Source organism: Canis aureus, chromosome 8 (assembly GCF_053574225.1).
Source record: "Canis aureus isolate CA01 chromosome 8, VMU_Caureus_v.1.0, whole genome shotgun sequence".
Lineage (NCBI taxonomy): Eukaryota > Metazoa > Chordata > Mammalia > Carnivora > Canidae > Canis > Canis aureus.
This window is the reverse complement of record NC_135618.1, coordinates 54815937-54839419: the sequence shown is the minus strand read 5'-3', so window position 1 is coordinate 54839419 and position 23483 is coordinate 54815937. Positions and strand designations below refer to the sequence as shown.

At 43.4% G+C, this 23483-nt stretch overlaps 1 long non-coding RNA gene across 1 annotated transcript in view; it reads right to left on the bottom strand.

The window, feature by feature from the left end:
* Nucleotides 1–302: 302 nt before the first annotated feature.
* Nucleotides 303–23483, bottom strand: part of LOC144318131 (uncharacterized) — a 62503-nt gene continuing 39322 nt past the window's right edge. The window contains exon 4 of the long non-coding RNA XR_013383971.1: nt 303–686. This is a non-coding gene — a long non-coding RNA (uncharacterized LOC144318131). The remainder of the gene's footprint in view (nt 687–23483) is intronic.

The following is a 23483-nucleotide window of genomic DNA, read 5'->3' as shown; positions in this document are numbered from 1 at the left end:
AAAGGGATCATATGTTATGTATGAGATTCTTATCCATTATCAAAATTTAACATGCCACTTAGCAACAGTGTCCCTACAGTTATTGGAAAATGTTGTGTGTGAGTTCCCCTTCTAGAGTACTCTGGGAGATTATTATTTTGTGACCGATTCCTTGCCATTGGGATGTGCACGTAAATGATGTGTACATCTTCCAAGAGTCTAGACCAGTACTGTCCAGTAGAAATAAAATATGAGCCACATACATAATTCCGAATTTTCTAGTAGGCTTATTTTTGTTAAGATTTATTTATTTATTTGAGAGAGAGAGACAATACAAGCGGGTGGGGAGAGAGGGAGAGAAAATCTCAAGCAGACTCCTCCCTGAGCGTGGAGCCTGACGCTGGGCTTAATCCCAGGACAAACTATTAATGAGTTAATTTACATTCTTTCTTCCATACTCAGTCTTCAAAATCCAATGGCTCTTTTGCAACTACAGCACATCTCAGTAAAGATGTAAAAAGTAAACTAAATTTTCATCAGAAATAGTTGATCTGGGGATCCCTGGGTGGCGCAGCGGTTTGGCGCCTGCCTTTGGCCCAGGGCGCGATCCTGGAGACCCGGGATCGAATCCCACGTCGGGCTCCCGAAGCATGGAGCCTGCTTCTCCCTCTGCCTGTGTCTCTGCCTCTCTCTCTCTCTCTCAATCTCTATCATTAAAAAAAAAAAGTTTAAAAAAAGAAATAGTTGATCTGTATTTAGATTTCACAGTTGAAAAAGAAGTATATTCGTATATCTCAATTGTTCTAAACACATTTAAGAGCTTTCCAGTAACTGAACAGAGTAGTGATTTTAAATTTACATTTAAACTAATTAAAATTAAATATAAAACTCACTTCCTCAGTTTCACTGGTCATATTTCAGGTGCTCAATAGCCACATGGGGTAGAGGCTACCATGATCGATCCTAAAAAGGACAGGAATGCATTGCCCTGTGCTTTTCCTTTTCCCACTGACTGGAGGTGGTACCAACTGGAAATCCAACTTGGACCAGAGCCGGGACCCATGTGTTGGTGTTGGCAAAACCACCCTTCCCATCTGTAGACAGTTATGTGAGAAAGAAAGAAACTTCCATTCTATTGAGGCCTCTGTATTTTTAGGTCCCTTTTGTTGGGATAGCTGAGCCTCTACCCTAACTAATACATCCACGGGAGACTTCCTGTACCTCTCCATCCTAGCTTCACTTCTGAAAACATTAATTAATTATTATTAATAATACCATCAGTACTAGTATGTCTCAGCTTACATTTTCCTTGGGGCGTTACATCAAGCACTCCTCAATATCTCAGCCTGCTATGTCAGCAAATTTTCAACTCTGGACTCCAGTGGGTGCTCAGGATGGGCAGAGCCTGGCAGCCTGGCTCAGGCTCCACCACCATCATGGTAGAGTTCATGCATCAACTTGACCAAGCCTCAAGATGCCCACACATTTGGTCAAGCATTATTCTGAGTGTGAGATTCAACAAGGGTGTTTCTGGATGAGATTAACATTTGAACCAGTAGACAGAAAAGTAGACTGTCCTCCCTAATGTTGGTAGACTTTGTCAAATCAGTCGAAGCTCTGGATAGAACAAAAGGGCTGATCAGAAAAGAGGGAACTTCTCTGCCTGACCAGGAGCTGGGACATTGGCTCTTTCCTGTTTTCAGATCCTGAAACAGTGGCTCTTTCCGAGTCTCAAGCCTCCCAGCATTTGGACCAGAACTATAGTCTCAGCTTTACTGGGTCTCCCGCTTACTGACTGATTATAGGGACTTTCAGCCTCTAATCAGTCTCTCCCTGTCTCTCTGAGAGAGGGCTCCATTCCCTCCTGCTTCATCTGGAAGACATGTCTCTTCATTATATTTTGTATCTCTACCTCTTTCTTGACCTTTTCCCTCTGGGAGAGGGGAGGTGGGGAGAGAGAGGGTGGGGGGGAGAGGGAGAGAAAGAGAGATAGAAAGAGAAAAAGAGATCTTACTGGTTCTGTTTCTCAGGAGAACCCTGACCAACGCAACCACTAACTGGCTGTGTCACCTCTGCCTCAGTTTCCTCATCTGAAGAGAAATGATCATCCTCTAACTGTCTGTTATTATTTTATTATCACAACACAAGGACTGCGGAGCGTTGTTGGGGAGCGGGAAATCTACCATACAAGCATGTATGGGGGGCATTTCATATGCAGGGTCTCTGGCTGTGCTTGGTCCTCAGCGTACAGAGCAAGGCCTTTACACCTCCCTCTCCTGCTCCCCTCAGCAGCTGGTGTGTTTCAGACCCACATCACCACCTCCTCTTGCCCCTTAAGTTAGCCCGGTCCTCTTGGATTCGACCCTGCCCTCCATTTCAGAGAGAAAGGATGGCTTCCAGGCATGAACCTGTTAATTAATTTTGTTTCATCTGTTCATGCTTTTGATCTTGCCTGCTCTCTTCCTCCTCAGGGACATTCCCTCCACATTAACTCTTCTCTGTTTCCTGGACTCCTAGCCTCAGAACCCATGCCTGGGGCGATCTTAGTGTGAAAAGCTTCCCTCTGTCTGGTCTCTTCCTAGCACCTCTTTTCCTTTCTTCCCCCTAGCCAGATTTCCTCACAAAAAAAAAAAAAAAGAAAATGAAGAAAATGGCCTCTGCCCCTACCACTTCCTATACTTACTAGCACTCCTTCCAGAGGGGCTAAAGAAAAGGAACAAGCCAGGCAGATTGCTGGGAAAGAAGATTCCAGGCAGAGGATCAAAGTGCACAGGCTCCAAGGTGGGAGTGAGCCTGGGTTGGTTGAGGAACATCATGGCCACTGTGAAGAGTGAGCAAGGGGGCGAGTGATCTGGGGCTGACATCAGGGCACAAGCTGTGCCCACAGGTGGTGGGGAGTTGGCTTTGGCTCTGAGTGAAGTGGGAGCCGCTGAAGGCTGTTGAGCAGAGAAGTCACGTACTCCCACCTACATCCAGAAAGTCTCCTTTTGCAGAGAAGCAAGAGCTGAGACAGGAGACCCATCAGAAGGCAAGTACAATAATCCAGCAAGACAAGATGTGGCTCGACCGGAAAGGAAGCGTCAGAAGCAGTGGGAGACACTGTCACACTCGGGCTAAGTTTTGAAGGCAGAGCCACGAGAATCTGCCGAAGCTTTGGATGTGGATTATAGGAGAGGGAGGGAGAGAGACAGACATGAAGGATGTCCTCAAGCTTTGTCCCTTCTCACCTCCCACGGCCACCTGCCCTACTTCCAAGGCTGTCGTGAGCTTCACATTTACAAGGACCTCACATTTAGAATTTTGGCCTAAACCTGTTTGTTCCCCAAATTGCAAAGTATGTTATATATATATATATATATATATATGGTATATGGTATATAAAATAATTATAGCAGGAAGATGTGAGAGAGATACAATGAAAAGTGAGTCAAATTCCTGTCCATCGTAGCTGGCAGTCAACAGAGAGTGTCTATGTTGATAAACAGAAATGACAGTTTTTGGGCAGCCTAGGTGGCTCAGCAGTTGAGCGCCTGCCTTCAGCCCAGGGCCTGATCCTGGAGACCCGGGATCAAGCCCCGCGTCAGGCTCCCACAAGGAGCCTGCTTTTCCCTCTGCCTGTGTCTCTGACCCCCTCTCTCTCTGTGTCTCTCATGAATAAATAAATAAAATCTTAAAAAAAAAAAAAAAAAGGAATGGCAGTTTTTGCATGTTTGCTTGGCTATAGGGAGGTGACCACCCGAAGAAATAGTTTAAAAGGGTTAACACTGGTTGCTTCTGAGAAACAGGATTTTGAGCAGGAAGCAGTAGGGCAAGAATATTATTTTCCATTAAAAGCTATTTTGTGCTGTTTCTTTGTTTCTTGCACCTTTTTTTTAAACAATAAGCGTGTATCCCTCCATGCCAGTATTCTTTAGCACAAGACTTATTATATCCTCTTGTGTTCTACCAGTGGTTACATTTCTTTATTTGTTTGGGTTTTAAAAATTCCCTGTATTGGCATTATAATGTTGATCTTGCTATAAATTTTTTAAAGAGCTTCAGCAAAACAGAAATGCTTTAGCTCCCAAATGACACTGCCTGTAAACACCGTTTATAAGCTTGTTTCCCACAACATTTTGAATGAAAGTGCTTAGTATTTCAGATCAAATGAGCTGTTTGCATGTTTGGGGTTCTCTGACATAGATCATGGCACATGTGTTTTACAGCCATAACATGGAAGCCATCACAGGGAAGCTAGTTGGCACGGTTTCCAATTATTATGCTGCTTAATAAAAATCCGTGCAAAACAAAACCAATCCTGGCTGGCTCCATGTTGCCTAAAGTCCAAGGCATGGAATAAGTAGCTTTTGTAATCTGGACCTAAACTCTCTCTCTCCTATGTCACTTCCTATGACACCCCCCCCTTCACGCCTCCTCCTGCCCACCTTCTCACTCTGGGTATTTGCCACTCTGGAGGGCAAGCACTTGCCAGCCTCTGTGTCTCTGTGAGGGTTCCTCCACCAGGTGATCTTGCCTTTCAAGGACTAATGAGAACACGACCTGATCAGGGACCTGTCTTTCTACTGCTAGGCCTATGGCCACTGCCCCAGTGCAGGCTGGTTCCCTAAACTTTGTTTTCTATCAGCTTAGACCCTTGGAAATCTTGGTGACCATCACCTACCTAACTCCATCTCTGAAGGCTGCGGGATGAGCAGCTGGGAAGCTCCCGGTGCCCCTCTCTGTGCTGCCCCCTGCAAGTGAACATTCACTCACGCATTCTACAAATCCTGGAACACCTCTGGTTTGGAGGTACTGCGCTAAGTGTCAGGAAGGCCCTAGTGGGCACAGCGCCAGAGACACAGTCTAATGGAAAAAGCAGTCAGTAAAATAAGAACAGCATCATGGGTACTTGAAAAGGAGATGTACAGTGTGCTGGGAAAATATATATAAATAAGGGTGACTGAATGGGGGAGCAGAGTTGAAAGGAAGTGATGTTTGAGCTGGCTCCTCAACTCTGTGCAGCAGTTGGACAGGCAAAGGGGGCGGGTGGAGGAAGGAGTGTGTCCCAGCAGAAATGCCAGCACTCGCAGGAGTCCAGGAGGGCCTGGGGATGGAGTTCGTGGGCTGCAGTGACACAGGTAGAGGGGGCAGGAGACAGCAGAAGGCAGAGAGTTACACAAAGCCAGCTCCTCAAAGGCATTGCAAGTCCCTTGCAAGGGAGGTTGGACTTTGTTCACATTTCCAAGGGCCTCACATTTAGAATTTTGGCCTAAACTAGTTCCCCAAATTGCAAAGTATATAATATACATTATATATATAGTATATAGTATATAAAATAATTATAGCAGGAAGATGTGAGAGAGATACAATGAAAAGTGAGTCAAGCTCCTGTCCATCGTAGCTGGCAGTCAACAGAGAGTGTCTATGTTGATAAACAGAAATGGCAGTTTTTGCATGTTTGCTTTGCTATATGGAGGTGACCACCCGAGGAAATAGTTTAAAAGTCGTTGTTCTAAAGCAACAGGGAGGGACTCCTGGGTGACTCAGTCAGTTAGAGGGCAGACTTCCGCTCAGGTTATGATCTCAGGGTCCTAGGATCAGCCCAGGATGGAGCCTCACCTCGAACCCCATGTTAGGCTCCACACTCCCTGGAGGAGTCTCCTTCTCCCTCTGCCCCTTCCCCTACTTGTGTTTGCTTTTGTTCAAATAAATAAATTTTAAAATAATTTTAAAAAAGTTAAAATAATTTAAAAAAATAAAGCAACAGGGAGCTGTTTGTGGAAGGGTTTTAAGCAGTTGGGGAGGGGCCCGACATGACCAAAGCATGCTTTCTCATTCCTTTTATTTCTTTTAAGGGTTTTACTGTAGGGGCATCTGGGTGGCTCAGCTGATTAAGTGTCCAACTCTTATTCAGCTCAGGTCATGATCTCAAGGTCCTGAGATTGAACCCCAGGCAAGCTCTGTACTCTTGCTTGAGATTCTCTCCCTCCCTTATTTTACATGCTCTCTCTCTAAAATAGAAATCTTAAAGTTTTACTGTAATTATCACATGAAAATAGGAAATGAAAAAAATAAATATGAAGATTTTTAACTTGTAAATTCTTACAGAATGTTTACAGACATATTTCCTGACCTGTGTGCTTTTTCTGTCATCCTTATGGGTATTCCTGTTTATTTAATTTTTTTTTATTTTTTATTTTTTTAAATTTTATTTATTTATGATAGTCACACACACAGAGAGAGAGAGAGAGGCAGAGACACAGGCAGAGGGAGAAGCAGGCTCCATGCACCGGGAGCCTGACGTGGGATTCGATCCCGGGTCTCCAGGATCGCGCCCTGGGCCAAAGGCAGGCCCCAAACCGCTGCGCCACCCAGGGATCCCTGTTTATTTAATTTTTTAAAGATTTATTTATTTGAGAGAGACAGAGAAAGAGAGCGTGAGAGCAGGGGAGAAGGGCAAAGGGAGAAAAAGTCCTAAGTACACTCCACACTGAGCATAGAGCCCAACATGGGGCTTGATCTCATTGACCTTGAGATCATGACCTGAACCAAAACCAAGAATCAGGTGCTTCAACTGGCTGTGCCACCCTGGAGCCTCTATTTATTTTTAAAAGATTTTTTAATGTATTCATTTATTTTAAAGAGAAAGAGAGAGGGATCCATGGGTGGCGCAGCGGTTTGGCGCCTGCCTTTGGCCTGGGGCGCGATCTTGGAGACCCGGGATCGAATCCCACGTCAGGCTCCCGGTGCATGGAGCCTGCTTCTCCCTCTGCCTATGTCTCTGCCTCTCTCTCTCTCTCTCTCTCTGTGACTATCATAAATAAATAAAAATTTAAAAAAAAAAAGAGAGAAGGAGAGAGGGAGGGAGAGAGGGGGGAGAGAGAGAGAGAGAGAGAATGCACATGCAAGCTTAGGGACAGAGGGCGAGGGAGAGAGAATCACAAGCAGACTCCCCACTGAGCACAGAGCCCAAGGCTAGGCTCGATCCCACAACCCTGAGATCACAACCTGAGCCCAAACCAAGAGTCCAATACTTAACTGACTGAGCCACCTAGGCGCCCCAGTATTTTTGTTTATTCATAATTTTAATTAGTAGGTAATATGTAGATATTATAATGGATATTTTTATAAATTTTAAAAATTCTATTGTGACATTAATTATAGGTATTATAACAGAAAGTACAGAAGAGAAGAATATAAAAATCACCCTGAGGCTCACCAGGAGACAGGAGATAACCACCACTATCTTTTCCTGGGCCTAGATGCACGGACCCATATAAACCCTCACTGCCAACATGGCATCATTCCACATGGAACTCATTTGGCATTCTACTTTTGTCACTTAACAAATATTCTCATAATCATCTTATCATTAAGCATGTTATTCAAAAATTTCATACGGGGAATGTTCATGTGGAAATCTATTTATTGTGCATTTTTTATTCCTCTCAGAGTAATTCTCAATTCAGAAACCCCAGAAAAAAAAGAAAAGTCTCCAACATAAAAGTCGATCATAACCAGGTAAAAACCTTTTAAATGAATGTCCTTCCCATCTCTTATTTCCTATTTAACTGTTAATTTCTAAGAAAAACTCAGGTTTTGGGTTTTGTTTTTTTTTTTCTTTTGGTTTTTTTTTTTTAGAATGGGAAAGAAAAACAATTTGTCTTAGAAAAAAACATTGTACTTATCATTTGGTAGCTGCTTTTCCTTTAATAAGATGTCATGCACATGTTTCCACATTTGATAAATATTTCTGTGCCTGAGCTGGAAGATGTTGGACTTCTACCCTCCACTTTCATCGGGAGTCAGCCTTCCCAAATCTCTCTCGTCGCTCTTACCGCGAGAGCTCTCACTGCTAACACCTACTCTTCCTATTTCTTAGGCCTGAAATAGGTAGGAAAAAATGACCCTTTGTTTTAAGTGGCATCTCAAGAACTCCAACGTGGATTCCTGGTTCCCTGAGGTCTGCCAAATGCTAGAGATCTCTCCATGAATCTCCTGGTGAAACCAAAGTGATAACTCTCCAGGGAATAATGTGCTTCTCCCTCCACTAGATAGATGTCCATTTATATTTGCACATTTCTCAATTCTGCACCTATTATATCATACAGAGGTTAGTTTTCTCTTTCCTTAGTTATTGCTGCTTTTTTATTTAAAGATTTTATTTATTTATTCATGAAAGACAGAGAGAGACAGAGAGACACAGGCAGAGGGAGAAGCAGGCTTCATGCAGGGAGTCCGATGTGGGACTCGATCCCGGGTCTCCAGGATCACACCCTGGGCTGAAGGCGGTGCTAAACCACTGAGCCACCAGGACTGCCCTGTAGCTATTGCTATTTAAAGAGAAATTTGCATTAACACTCTACTGTACCTCACTACAGAGAGTACTGTGAGGGTTGATGTGGAAGGAATCAAGTTTGGTCTCAACACATGAGGCTTGCAGACTTGTGGAAGATACAGAAAAGAGCAGATAAATGTAATGCTGGGTAACAAGCACTTGCTCAGGTGTTGAAGATGGAGTGTTATGTATTATGGCAGGAAATAGTATCAGGAGGGAGCAGTTATAGGGTAGTCTGGGAAAGCTTCCAGGAAGAAGGGGCGGCTCTACTGAGACAGCTACTGCTCTTCCCAAAGTTATTAATAACCGTCTCATTGCCTCTTTTCAACCCAAAGGCCCCTCTTCAGTTTTCACTCTGCATGATTTCTCTGCAGGACTTCACAGTGCCCACTGCTCACTACTTCATTCATTCATCTATTTACCAAATACTTATTGAGAATATTCATTATGTGCTGATGATGGAGACAATATGGTGGGTCCTCGTTTTTTGTGATGACATCTCTCTTGATTACACATTCATCTTCAATCTTCTTTGTGAATTCATCTTCCTTTCCTCTATCAGGGTCCCGGTCTCCCACATTGCCCAGCAACCTCACTTACTCCTGTGACTTTGAGAAGTCTCTAATGACCCACAAATCTCTATCTCTAGGGGCACCTGAGTGGCTCAGTGGTTGAGCATCTACCTGTGGTTCTGGTCATGATCCCGGTCCTAGGATCAAGTCCCACATCAGGCTCCCTACATGGAGCCTGCTTCCCCCTCTGCCTATGTCTCTGCCTCTCTCTCATGAATGAATAAATAAAATCTTAAAAAAAAAAATCTCTATCTCTAAAGGCAACTTTTCTCCCAGTCTTCAAAATCTACTATCAATGGCTTCTTGGACATTTGATTTAAGTAGGGGAAGGAGTTTTGTCTTTTGAGAACCAAGCATGGTGCTAATTACTAGAACTAGAAGGCAGATTCCTTCCTCAGGTCACAGTCGAGTGGAAAGTTGAACCTGCACACCTTCAGGTACATTAAGCATATGTCCAAACGTGTATACCACATCAACCCTGGAATATGGGACATCTGGCCTCTGGCAGGCCTCATGTGGTAACACTACACAACTCCAAGGGTTGTCTACACTGTGACTAAGACCCTCTACAGTTGAACAGTATACAACCTACACAACTTTACATGGCAGCTTCCACTGGACTCCATGTGAGGCTGAGAAAGTGATAGGCTGGAACTGTTGGCCATGACGGTTCCCTTGGTGGTTCCCCCTGGTGATTCTTCTCCTCTGGGTCAATGGGTTCGGCATGGATTATGTTTCTTCATTTTGAAAATAGTTCTTTATGAGCAGAGTTCTGAAAATACCAGCCTCCTCCCCGCCAGTAAGAAAAGAGAAGCAAAGCCCCAAGCTTGTGGGACCCCACATTTAATTTTCCTTCTCTCTGTGAGGGCCCCAAGTAAATGTAAATCACTGAAATGAAAGAATTTCTTCACAGTCTAGACCCAAGGTTGCAAACAGGTGGGCTACACTATTTATGTCATGCGTGACCTTGCAGAGGTATTTTGAATTTAGCTGCCAACTAAGTCCATGTAAAAATCCAGATGTTCAGAAAACAAGGTAGCACCTGAGCCCACATTCCCACATGGCAACCATCAGCCCTCAGCGGAGGTAAAAGGCAGCCTCCCCTGGTGGGGGCGGGGCTTGTCTCCTAATTCTCTTCAGTCCCACCTCTACCTGGCACTTCCCTGACCTGGCTGGCCTCCTTCTGGCACCTCTCTGACCCCTGCAGTCAGTCATATTAACTTCAATTTAAAAAATTCTTTCCACCCAGAAATGACTTACTAATTATTTTATTGACTTGCAGAGTCCATTCATTTATTGGATTTTCTAGTGATAAGAAGTCTTGGCTACAAAATAAGAAATAATAAACCTTACAACAGAACAGATTCCGAGAGCCGTTCTAATCATTGCACACAAACAACATTTCCAAAAATCATCTCTGATCTACCTGGAAATGAGCTCAGAGATCTCTCAGAGCTGCTACAATTTGTGGTATCTCTAAGGCAGGGCTCCCCTGCAGGGGGATAAGGCCATTTTACATTAACTCTTTGTGACCTGAGCAGACACTGATGAAAGAAGAAAGACGATTCATAATCAACAAGCTCACAAAAGAACTACAAATCCACACAAGGTACAGCGGTTTCCTCCAAAAAAAGTACCAGACATTAAAAAAAAAAAAAAAAACCCAGTGAAGAGAAAGAACAGGCATTCTTGTTTCTTGTTTTGAGCAGTGGGAGCTGGTTTATCTTTTTGGAAAGGCTATTTAGAGGTATGATTCAAGAGAAGTAGCTTTATGTTCATATTTCTCGATGTTTGTGAGCATGGCTTTCTACCACCCTCCACTTACCAGTGGCTAATAGAGGATACAGATGGGGTGTCGTTGTCATGTCAGAGGTTTCCAGTAACTTCCGCTCAGTGTAGCCTGGACAGGACCAGGCGAAAGGAGCTCTTTGCGGTCTGATACCTTCTTGGCAAGGTGGTGTGTTGGCGAAGTCATGGGGAGAAGCTGGGAGGAACCCCACCCCCACCCCCATCCCTAAGTCACAGAGGTGTGGGATCCAAGCACGAGCAAGTTGAAACCCGGCTCCTGATCCCCTTCCCAGATGCCTCCCAAGGCCCTGGAACAGCCTGCAGGATAGGCTCCCTGGGCTAAGGCCAACCTGAAGGACTCCACCCCATGGAATCCCACACCCTTGAAGGGGCAGATCAATAAACCCAAAGAAGTAACTGATTTCCCCTACCAGTTCCCACACACACTTGGACATACCACCCAATGTAAGTGGCAAGTCTTCACACAAGGAAAACAGCCACAGAAACAATAACACTCTTTCCCTTCAAAGCAGGCACACCCTCAGGTGCTCACACGAAGTGGGACTGGTCACCATTCAGGTCCTGAAGGATGTTCTTTAATCTACTCCTCTTCCGACTTTGCCCACCATCCCTTCCCGCAGTCTGGAGAGTCTCTGCTTCCAGAGCTACTTTTCCAAAGGCCCAGTCTGATGGCATCATCATCACCCCTGCCAGCTCCACTCTTCAGATAAATCCCTCCAGGAGTCCCCTTGCTCTAAAGATGAAGACTGGGCCCATGGCTCTGACCCATGCAATCCTTCTGATCTCATCTGGTACCTCTCGCCACCCCTACCCTCACCTGCTCTGCCCTCCTCACCTCTAGCCCTGTATTTTTTATTTTTATTCAGATTCCTCAAACTGCTCAGGCTTCCTTCCATCCAAAGCCTTTGCACTCCCTCTGTCTAGCAAGCTCTTCCACCACTCACTTTGGCTTGCTTGGTATCTAATCATCCTTCAGGTCACAGCTCAAATGCCACCTCCTCCAGGAAGCATACCCTAACCTCCCTCCCCACTCCATTACACACTAAGTTTTTAATTATCCTTTGCTTGTGTTTATTAATATGACCATTAGATTAATACCTGATGATTACCCAATTGATTATAGATCCCATGAGAACAAAGACAATGTCCATAGCTCCAGCGCCTAGAACAGTAACTAAACCTATTTTCAAAGTATAATTTAAGAGAAGATCAAGCTTAGAACCCAGCCTCCCTGGTTGAGGCAGGGATGGGAAGCTGGATTTAAAAACCCAAACTCAGAGGCGGGGCAAGATGGCGAAGGAGTAGGGTCCCCAAGTCACCTGTCCCCACCAACTTGCCTAGATAACTTTCAAATCATCCTGAAAACCTATGAATTCCACCTGAGATTTAAAGAGAGAACAGCTAGAATGATACAGAGAGAAGCGTTTGTGCTTTGAACTCTTTTTTTACAACTCGTTTTTAGCCACTCTGCACTGAGCAAAATAACTAGAAAGAAGAACTCATCACAAAAGAAAGGATCAGAAACAGTACTCTCTGCCACAGAGTTACAGAATTTGGATTACAATTTGATGTCAGAAAGCCAATTCAGAAGCACAATTATAAAGCTACTGGTGGCTCTGGGAAAAAGCATAAAGGATTCAAGAGACTTCATGACTGCAGAATTTAGATCTTATCAGGCCGAAATTAAAAATCAATTAAATAAGATGCAAACTGGAGGTCCTAATGACAAGTGTTAATGAGGTAGAAGAGTGAGTGACATATTAGACAAGTTGATGGCAAGGAAGGAAGCTGAGGAAAACAGAGAAAAACATTAAAAGACCATGAGGAAAGGTTAAGGGAAATAAATGACAGCCTCAGAAGGAAAAATCTACATTTAGTTGGGGTTCCAGAGGGCGCCAAGAGGGACAGAGGACCAGAAAGCATATTTGAACAAATCATAGCTGAGAACTTCACTAATTTGGAGAGGGAAATAGGCATTCAGATCCAGGAGATAGAGAGATCCCCCCCTAAAAAATCAATAAAAACCATTCAACACCTCGATGTTTAATAGTGAAACTTGCAAATTCCAAAGATAAAGAGAAAATCCTTAAAGCACCAAGAGACAAGAGATCCCTAAATTTTATGGGGAGAAATATTAGATTAACAGCAGACCTCTCCCCAGAGACCTGGCAGGCCAGAAAGGGCTGGCAGGACATATTCAGGGTCCTAAATGAGAAGAACATGCAGCCAAGATTACTCTATCCAGCAAGGCTCTCATTCAGAATAGAAGGAGAGATAAAGAGCTTCCAAGATAGGCAGAAACTGAAAGAATATGTGACCACCAAACCAGCTCTGCAAGACATATTGAGGGGGCACCCTGTAAAAGAAAGAGGACGCCCAAAGAAATAATCCAGAAAAACAGGGACTGAATAGGTATTATGATGACACTAAATTCATATCTGTTAATAGTAACTCTAAACATGAATAGGCTTAATAATCCCATCAAAAGACACAGGGTTTCAGACTGATAAAAAAGCAAGACCCATCTTTCTGCTGTCTACAAGAGACTCATTTTAGACAGAAGGACACCTAAGCCTGAAAATGAAAGGTTGGAGAACCATTTACCATTCAAATGGTCCTCAAAAGAAAGCAGGGGTAGCCATCCTCCTATCAGATAAGTTAAATTTTATCCCAAAAACTGTAGTAGGAGATGAAGAGGGACACTATATCATACTTAAAGGATCTATCCAACAAGAGGACCTAACAATCATGAATATTTATGCCCCGAATGTGGGAGCTGCCAAGTATATCAATTAATAACCAAAGTAAAGACATACTTAGATAATAATACACTTGTACTGGGAGACTTCAACATGGCACTTTCTGCAAATGGACATATGTTCTAAGCACAACATCTCCAAAGAAATAAGAGCTTTAAATGATACACTGGACCAGATGGATTTCACAGATATTTACAGAACTTTACACCCAAATGCAACTGAATACACATTCTTCTCAGGTGCACATGGAACTTTCTTCAGAATAGACCACATAGTGGGTCACAAATCAGGTCTCAATTGATAACAAAAGATCGGGATGGTCCCCTGCATATTTTCAGACCATAATGCTTTGAAACTTGAACTCAATCACAAGAAGAAATTTGGAAGAAATTCAAACACTGGAGGTTAAACAGCAAACAGCATCCTGCTAAAAGATGAAAGGGTCGACCAGGAAATTAGAGAAGAATTAAAAAGATTCATGGAAACTAATGAGAATGAAGATACAACCATCAAAAATCTTTGGGATACAGCAAAAGCAGTCCTAAGAGGGAAATACATTGCAATTCAAGCATCCCTCAAAAAATTGGAAAAAAACCTCAAATACACAAGCTAACCTTGTGCCTAAGGGAACTGGAGAAAGAACAGCAAATAAAACCTAGACCAATGGGATCCCTGGGTGGCGCAGCGGTTTAGCGCCTGCCTTTGGCCCGGGGCGCGATCCTGGAGACCTGGGATCAAATCCCACGTCGGGCTCCGTGCATGGAGCCTGCTTCTCCCTCTGCCTGTGTCTCTGCCTCTCTCTCTCTCTCTCTCTCTCTCTCTCTCTCTGTGACTATCATGAATAAATAAATAAAATCTTAAAAAAAAAAAAAAAAACCTAGACCAAGCAGAAGAAGAGAGTTAATAAAGATTCGAGCAGAACTCAATGAAATAGAGACCAGAAGAACTGTGGAACAGATCAACAAAACCAGGAGTTGGTTCTTTGAAAGAATTAATAAGATGGATAAAACATTAGCCAGCCTTCTTAAAAACAAAAGAGAAAAGACTCAATAAAATCACGAATGAAAAAGGAGAGATCACAACCAATACCAAGGAAATACAAATGATTTTAAAAACATATTATGAGCAGCTATATGCCAATAAATTAGGCAATCTAGAAGAAATGGACACATTTCTGGAAAACCACAAACTACCAAAAGTGGAACAGGAAGAAATAGAAAAACTGAACAGGCCGATAACCAGGGAGCGTCATCAAAAACCTCCCAAGACACAAAAGTCCAGGGCCAGATGGCTTCCCAGGGGAATTCTATCAAACGTTTAAAGAAGAAACCATACCTTTTCTACTAAAGCTGTTCTGAAAGAAAGGGTCAGAATACTTCCAAACTCGTTCTATGAGGCCCGCATCACCTTAATTCTAAAACCAGACAAAGGGGATCCCTGGGTGGCACAGCGGTTTGGCGCCTGCCTTTGGCCCAGGGCGCAATCCTGGAGACCTGGGATCGAATCCCACGTCGGGGTCCCGGTGCATGGAGCCTGCTTCTCCCTCTGCCTGTGTCTCTGCCTCTCTCTCTCTCTCTATCATAAATAAATAAAAATTAAAAAAAAATTTTAAATAAAAATAAATAAATAAATAAAACCAGACAAAGACCCCACCAAAAAGGAGAATTTAGGCCAATATCCCTGATGAACACAGATGCAAAAATTCTCAACAAGATTCTAGCCAATAGGACCCAACAGTACATTCAGATTATTCACCATGACCAAGTGGGATTTATCCCCGGGATGCAAGGCTGGCTCAAGACTCATAAAGCAATCAATGTGATAGATCATATCAACAAGAGAAAAACCCAGAACCATATGATCCTCTCAATAGATGCAGAGAAAGCATTTGACAAAATACAGCATCCATTCCTGATCAAAACTCTTCAGAGTGTAAGGATAGAGGGAACATTCCTCAACATCTTAAAAGCCATCTACAAAAAGCCCACAGCAAATATCATTCTCAATGGGGAAACACTGGGAGCCTTTCCCCTAAGATCAGGAGCACGACAAGGATGTCACTTTCACCATTGCTATTCAACATAGTACTAGAAGTCCTAGCCTCAGTAATCAGACAACAAAAAGAAATAAAAGGCATTCAAATTGACAAAGAAGAAGTCCAACTCTCCCTCTTTGCAGATGACATGATACTGTACATAGAAAACCCAAAAGACTCAACCCCAAGATTGCTAGAACTCATACAGCAATTTGGCAATGTAGCAGGATACAAAATCAATGCCCAGAAATCATTGGCATTTCTATACACTAACAATGAGACTGAAGAAAGAGAAATTAAGGAGTCAATCCCATTTACAATGCACCCAAAAGCATAATATACCTAGGAATAAACCTAACCAAAGAGGTAAAGGATCTATCCCCTAAAAACTACAGAACACTTCTGAAAGAAATTGAGGAAGACACAAAGGGATGGAAAAATATTCCCTGCTCATGGATTGGCAGAATTAATATTGTGAAAATGTCAGTGCTACCCAGGGCAATTTACACATTTAATGCCATCCCTATCAAAATACCATGGACTTTCTTCACAGAGTTGGAACAAATAATCTTAAGATTTGTGTGGAATCAGAAAAGACCCCAAATAGCCAGGGGAATATTGAAAAAGAAAACCAGAGCTGGGGGGCGGGCATCACAATGCCGGATTTCAAGTTGTACTACAAAGCTGTGGTCATCAAGACAGTGTGGTACTGGCACAAAAACAGACACATAGAACAATGGAACAGAAATGGCCCAGAAATGGGAGAGAACCAGAAATGGGCCCTCAACTCTATGGTCAACTAATATTTGACAAAGCGGGGAAGACTATCTACTGGAAAAAGGACAGTCTCTTCAATAAATGGTGCTGGGAAAATTGGACAGCCACATGCAGAAGAATGAAACTGGACCATTCTCTTACACCAGACACAAAGATAAACTCAAAATGGATGAAAGATCTAAATGTGAGACAAGAACCCATCAAAATCCTAGAGGAGAACACAGGCAACACCCTTTTTGAACTTGGTCACAGCAACTTCTTGCAAGATACATTCATGAAGGCAAGAGAAACAAAAGCAAAAATGAACTATTGGGATTTAATCAAGATAAAAAGCTTCTGCACAGCCAAAGAAACAGTCAGCATAACTAAAAGACAACCTACAGAATGGGAGAAGATATTTGCAAATGACCTATCAGATAAAGGGCTAGTTTCCAAGATCTATAAAGAACTTCTTAAACTCAACAGCAAAGAAAGAAACAATCCAATCATGAAATGGGCAAAATACATGAACAGAAATCTCACAGAGGAAGACATAGACATGGCCAACATGCACATGAGAAAATGCTCTGCATCACTTGCCATCAGGGAAATACAAATCAAAACCACAATGAGATACCCCCTCACACCAGTGAGAATGGGGAAAATTAATAATACAGGAAACAACAAATGTTGGAGAGGATGCGGAGAAAGGGGAACCCTGTTGCAGTGTCGGTGGGAATGTGAACTGGTGCAGCCACTCTGGAAAACTGTGTGGAGGTTCCTCAAAGAGTTAAAAATAGACCTGCCCTACGACCCAGCAATTGCACTGCTGGGGATTTACCCCAAATACAGATGCAGTGAAACGCCGGGACACCTGCACCCCGATGTTTCTAGCAGCAATGTCCACAATAGCCTAACTGGAAGGAGCCTCGGTGTCCATCGACAGATGAGTGGATAAAGGAGATGTGGTTTATGTATACAATGGAATATTACTCAGCCATTAGAAACAACAAATACCCACTATTTCCTTCGACGTGGATGGAACTGGAGGGTATTATGCTGAGTGAAGTAAGTCAATCGGAGAAGGACAAACATTAGACGGTCTCATTCTTTTGAATATAAAAAATAGTGAAAGGGAATTAAGGGGAAAGGAGAGAAAATGTGTGGGAAATATCAGAGAGGGTGACGGTACATGAGAGACTCCTAACTCTGGGACACAAACAAGGGGTGGTGGAAAGGGAGGTGGGTGGGGGGTTGGGGTGACTGGGTGATGGGCACTGAGGGGTCACTTGATTGGATGAGCACTGGGTGTTATGCTATATGGTGGCAAATCGAACTCCAATAAAAAAATATACAAAAAAAAAAAAAAAAAAGAAACAGCAAGAAAAAAAAATAAAAACCTGAACTCAGAACTCCTAAGCAAAGCCAACAGTCAACTAGTGATTGATAGAGTAAAGCCTTGCACTTACAGATTCATGTTTGTGAGATCTTTCTATGTTGGTGGGAAAGCCTCTGTCTTCCCTTAAAGACTGTGCTATACACATTGTACACCTGGATCCTAGTGTGCCATAGAGAGATTTGGATTTCGCTCCTGGTGTCTGTGACAAAGCCCCGTGCCAGGGTGCTCAAAGACTCTGCTCCTTCCAGTATCCCTGACCTACCCTCACACAAGCTTCCGGATCCCTAAAATTGCTCATTGCTTGGTAATCTTTGGGGTTTTCTTCTCTTTTGCCTTTCAGGGTAGACCTGGGGATCCCTCTTCTAAAAATCAGGGCAAATATGAGAAGCTGCATGAGGCATACAAAAAATAGTGTACAGTTAAAGGAAGGGAACTTCTCTGTAGGGTCAGGGGAAATTAATTTACTGCCAAATAAAAAAGAAGAGGAAGAAGAAGGAAAGGCAGAAAGAAAATAAGAGAAAGGGAAGGGAGAAACACTGTTAAAATATCTGATCTGTGATTTCCACAGGATCCGAGAAGTCTATAAAATGGGGACAGGTGGTCTCCACAAGAAGTTAATTTTGGATTAGGAAGTTTTATCTAAAGATGAAAAACAATCAAAATAATCAAGTTAGGCCACTTTGGAGGCAGCTTGTGGGAGACAAGGCCACTCAGAGGGTGAAGTCGGCAGTGGAAGAAAAACTTGAGAAAATGCACTTCCTCTCCCACAAAACTCAGAGGAAATGGGAACGTGATAAAAACCACGAGAGAAAGTGAACCAAAGGTAGTAGAAATCTCAGAGGAGTGGACACACTACAGACTAATGGTAGAAAAATTTGAGCTCTAAACAAATATAAGAGTTTAAAAGTGGAGACTGGACTTTACGCAAATACGATCCACACAGAGAAATATTGGGGCAAAATTTTAAAATTCCTATAACTACCTAGGCAAAGCATCGTGTTGGCTTTGGACATGCACTCCAGAGCACTAAATGCCAGAAAATATCAGGGCATTGGTTACAAAGCACGAAAGTCGTGACCTAAAGGATCCTTATACCACGTCAAGATATAATGTGAGGAGAAGTCACCAGAAAGCATCAAAAAGATTCTCTCTCTCTCTCTCTCTCTTTTTTTTTTTAAGATTTCATTTATTTACTTGAGAGAGAGAGAGAGAGAGAGAGAAGGATCAGGGAGAGGGAGAAGCAGACTCCCTGCTGAGCAGAGAGCTCAACATGAGGTTCCATCCCAGGACCCTGAGATCATGACCTGAGTCAAAGGCAGACACTTAACCGACTGAGCCACCCAGGCGCCCCAAGATTTTCTCAAACATGCAAAGACTCAACCTGAATAAAATACTTAAAGACTCATGCTGGGAAAAAATGCAATAGCAACCAGAGGTAAATACTCAAGAATGGGGCAGCAGTGGCCAGCAAAGACACACGCAGTGCCCCTGGCAGCCAGTGCAATGGAAATGGTAGCTCTGGAATGTGATCTTACTATGGATACAAGTTGCTGGTTACCCGCCCCACCAAAGTTTTCTTTTTATAATTGAGACAATTGATGGGGTTAAATTCATGACGTCTGGGGCAGGAAAAGATCAAAGATGAAATTTCTCTTCCTTCACAGAAAAAGGAGCATTCCTTCCAAGACTGCACTTCTAGAATTGACTCTGATAGTTTAATTAAAGGACATCTTTTCAAATCTTGAAGGTAGCTACCAATAGATTTAAAACCAAGGTGTACGCCTTTCCAAGTCTTCACAAAACATAAGGGAAATCAAAACAGTTTATAGAGGAAAAAAGAAAAATAAAAAAATAATTAGGGGGATCCCTGGGTGGCGCAGCGGTTTGGCGCCTGCCTTTGGCCCAGGGCGCGATCCTGGAGACCCGGGATCGAATCCCACGTCGGGCTCCCGGTGCATGGAGCCTGCTTCTCCCTCTGCCTATGTCTCTGCTTCTCTCTCTCTCTCTGTGTGACTATCATAAATAAATAAAAATTAAAAAAAAATAATTAGGACACTTGGGTGGCTCAGCTGGTTAAGCGCCCAACTCTTGGTTTCAGTTCAGGACATGATCTCAGGGTTCTGAGTTCGAACCCCACCTTGGGCTCTGCACTCAGCAGGGAGTCTGCTTGGAGTCTCCCTCTCCCTCTGCTCTTCCTCCCATTCTTGCGCCCTCTCACTCTCTCTCTCTCTAAAATAAATAAATCTTTAAGATAATAATAATAATTAAGAAGATATCTTGTGTTTTCACAAGATGATGAAACTCAAGCAGGGTTACCAGTTGGAACATGGCTGTGGAAACTGTCATGAAATAGTCTGTGGTGGCAGTAGGGTTGGAGCCGGGGCCATGTTTGGGGATTATTTAAGAAGCTGCACCTGATAACTTGATGGCCAACTGGACATGAGGTTGGAGACCAAAAGAGATGGAAGCAATCAAGGATCCCAGGTTCACAGAAGGATGAAAGAAAAACTCAGACACAAAGTGTCAGTCCAGCTTCAGACACATCAATCTGCTGTGCCTGGGACATCTCAGCAGACCTGTCAGTTGTTTAGACAGACGGCCTGGGCAACAGAGTTCTCACCACAGTAGGAGGACAGGGTCCACCCTGCCAACATTTTCACCATTTACGATGCCTGGAGGGAATTCTCAGCTCAGGACTTTATGAAGACCACAGAAAGATTTATTTAGAATTATACAGCCCCCACCAAGGAATAGGAACCATATACATTTCACTTCAAATGGAGGAATAACTAGAAACAACAAAGTATGAATGATTTACAACCACAGTTCTGATTTTAGCCTCCGAGAAGGACAGCATGAGGACTACGGCATCATGCTCCATGCCCAGACTTATTTTCAATTCTGACTCTATCACTTATCACCCTTTGTGCCTCAGTTTAGTCACTGATACCATGAGGACAACATTATACCCACATCACTGGGTTGTTATGAGGACTAACACACACTAAAGGCTCGGACAGTGCCTGCACTCAGTATGACCTTACTCACCATCGTTACTGTCAAGATCCAACCTAGATTCTCCTCCATGGTTTCTTCATCCTCAACTTTGCCATTTATGGTAGCCTCCACTTTTGCTTTTAATCGAGGCTTTATTATTATCTGCAATGATTCTTTCTTATTGCCCTGCAGTTGCTTAATAATACCAGGATTATTAATGGTATTATAAGGAGGCCTCCCTCCAGAAAGACCCCAGAAAGTTTCAATAAAACGCTAAACATACTTCATTAAAAAATATTGATCAAAACATCTAATTGCATATTTGTGTGTGTGTGCATGTGTGTGTGTGTGTATTTATTGGACTGTTAGTTCAACACCTGACACCAGCAAAGCTACCCTTCAAGATACTCTACAGAAGGCGATTGCCTGCTTTATCCTCCAGTCTGCAAACAACTCCATGACTCCACCAGGTTAAATGGACCTGGTGACCATTTAACCTCACTCCTCACTCCTAGTCTGTGGGTTAAATGTTCTGGTCAGCCCTTGCCACATGGAAATAATGTTCACAAGTTTGGGTTGGATGAGCTACTTCTCAACGAGATCTGGGTTGACACTGAACTTCCCCCATTGGACATGACTGCTGAAACCTCTGGGCTTCCCTCAGTGTTTTCTGACCTTACAGTAATGACAACCAGCAGGACAGAGAGCAGGACAGCAGGTGGCCTGGTCTCCACGGGCCAGTTGCAATCACACCTGCAAGAGAAAGAATGGTTATCTGGTGCAATGCCCCAGCCATTCTCCCAAATACAAATTCAGAATATCTTTGAGACTCGTGACACTAGATCTTCCCCATGAGATCCCACTCTGTTCTCTACAGAAGCCTCTCTCCAACCTCACTCAGGGGGAGGCAGGCAGGTCCACACTCTGTCCTGCCCATAATTAACCTTCTCTTTCCTGATTATTGCCTTGTGGCCCAAGCCACCTGGAGAGGTAGCCACAATGAACACGACCTGGGCCTCTGTTCCACATGTTGAATCCCAGCTGTGTTCTTGGACCCTATTTTATAACAGAGAAACACTCCAGATTTCCTTCTGGAATGTTTCTTTCTGGAATTCTCAACTACCTTTCCAATCGAGACTTGTCCTCTCAGACCCATTCGCTTAGTATACACTCCATTTCTACCCATAAAACAGAACATTCGTCAGCTGACATAACCAAGTCATCAGACCTTTACGAAAACTGTCAAAAGAAAAAGGATTTCCCCAATCAACAGAACTCCTGATGCAAAATGGGTGGGTTTTCTGCTCCAACCAATTCTCCAGTTCTCTGTGGGCACCAAAGAGGTATCCTATGATTTAATTCAACTCTGACATTAACTTCCCAGAGTTAGCGCAGATCCTGAGTCCCACAAGACTGCCCCAGACACGTGCCGATCACTTCTGTCCAAGTTGGCCACAAACCAGGGATGCCCACAACCTCCTCCTCAGGTCCAAAAATTTGCCACAATGGCTCACAGAACCCAGGGAAACATTTTGCTTACTATCACCATTTATTGTAAAGGATATCATAAAGAATACAAGGAACAGTTAGATGGAGGCACATATGACAAGGTCCAGAAAGGTCCCAAGCATCCCCCAACCCTAAAACTCTTCAAATCTTATTGTTCAAGAGTTTTATAGAGCTTAATCTCCAGAACACCCCCCACACACACACATACACACGCACACAACCCTAGGGAGCAAGTGGGTGGGGCTGAGAGAGTTCTTTTCATCACTTAGTCTTGCTGGTGAGCAGGGCCCCATCCTGAGGTTATCTCGGGGCTCCACCTTAGTGACCTCGTTAGCATTAACTCAGGTTGTTAAAAGGGCTCATTTTTTTTTTAAGAGAGAGAGAGAGAAAGAAAACTACCTGCTGAGCTTGGAGCCCAACTCAGGCCCGATCTCAAACCCTGGGATCATGACCTGAGCCGAAATTAAGAGTCGGAGGCGAACCACCTGAGCCACCCAGGCACCCTAAGGACTCATTTTTGAGTAAGAAAGGGTACTCCTATCACTCAGAGAATTCCAAGGGTTTCAGGAACTCTGTGCTAGAGACAAAGACCAAATGTATTTATATTTATACCACACCTAAATACACTAAATACTTTTTACATACTATCATTTATTTTTTTTAAGATTTTATTTATTCATGAGAGACACAGAGAGAGAGAGAGAGAGAGAGAAGCAGAGACACAGGCAGAGGGAGAAGCAGGCTCCATGCAGGGAGCCTGATGTGGGACTTGATCCCGGGACACCAGGATCAGGCCCTGGGCTGAAGGCAGGGCTAAACCGCTGAGCCACCCAGGCTGCCCACATACATATCACTTATGCTAATACACTTCCCTCTTCCCGTATTGCAGATTTTCCTTCTATCAATGCTACTCATCGGGGCGGTCATGATACTTCATGACACTTCTGTAAGATGTAGTTACCATTACCCCAGGCCACAGGACCTCACAGGATTTTCTACTTAGTCATCATCCTGCTAGAAGATGATCCTTTGCTCATTTCAATTCTCTCCATCTTCCCAAATCAAAAATTAGATCCTGGATCCCTTTTTATTGGCCTTGTTTTTTCAGCTAAAATTCATTGAGCACTAACACAGTGCCAGACACTTGTACTCCTGATGATCTAATCTCCATGACAACCCCAAAGTTGGATGCTATTATTAATCTTCATTTTCAAGCTGGCAAAACTAAAGCACAGAGGGGTTAAGTAACTTGTCCCAGGTCACACATCTGGTAGTGGAGCCAGGCTTCTAAGCCAGTTGGTCTGCTCCATCACCAATATCAGTATCTCTACCCTCCAGCTTTCCCTGCCAT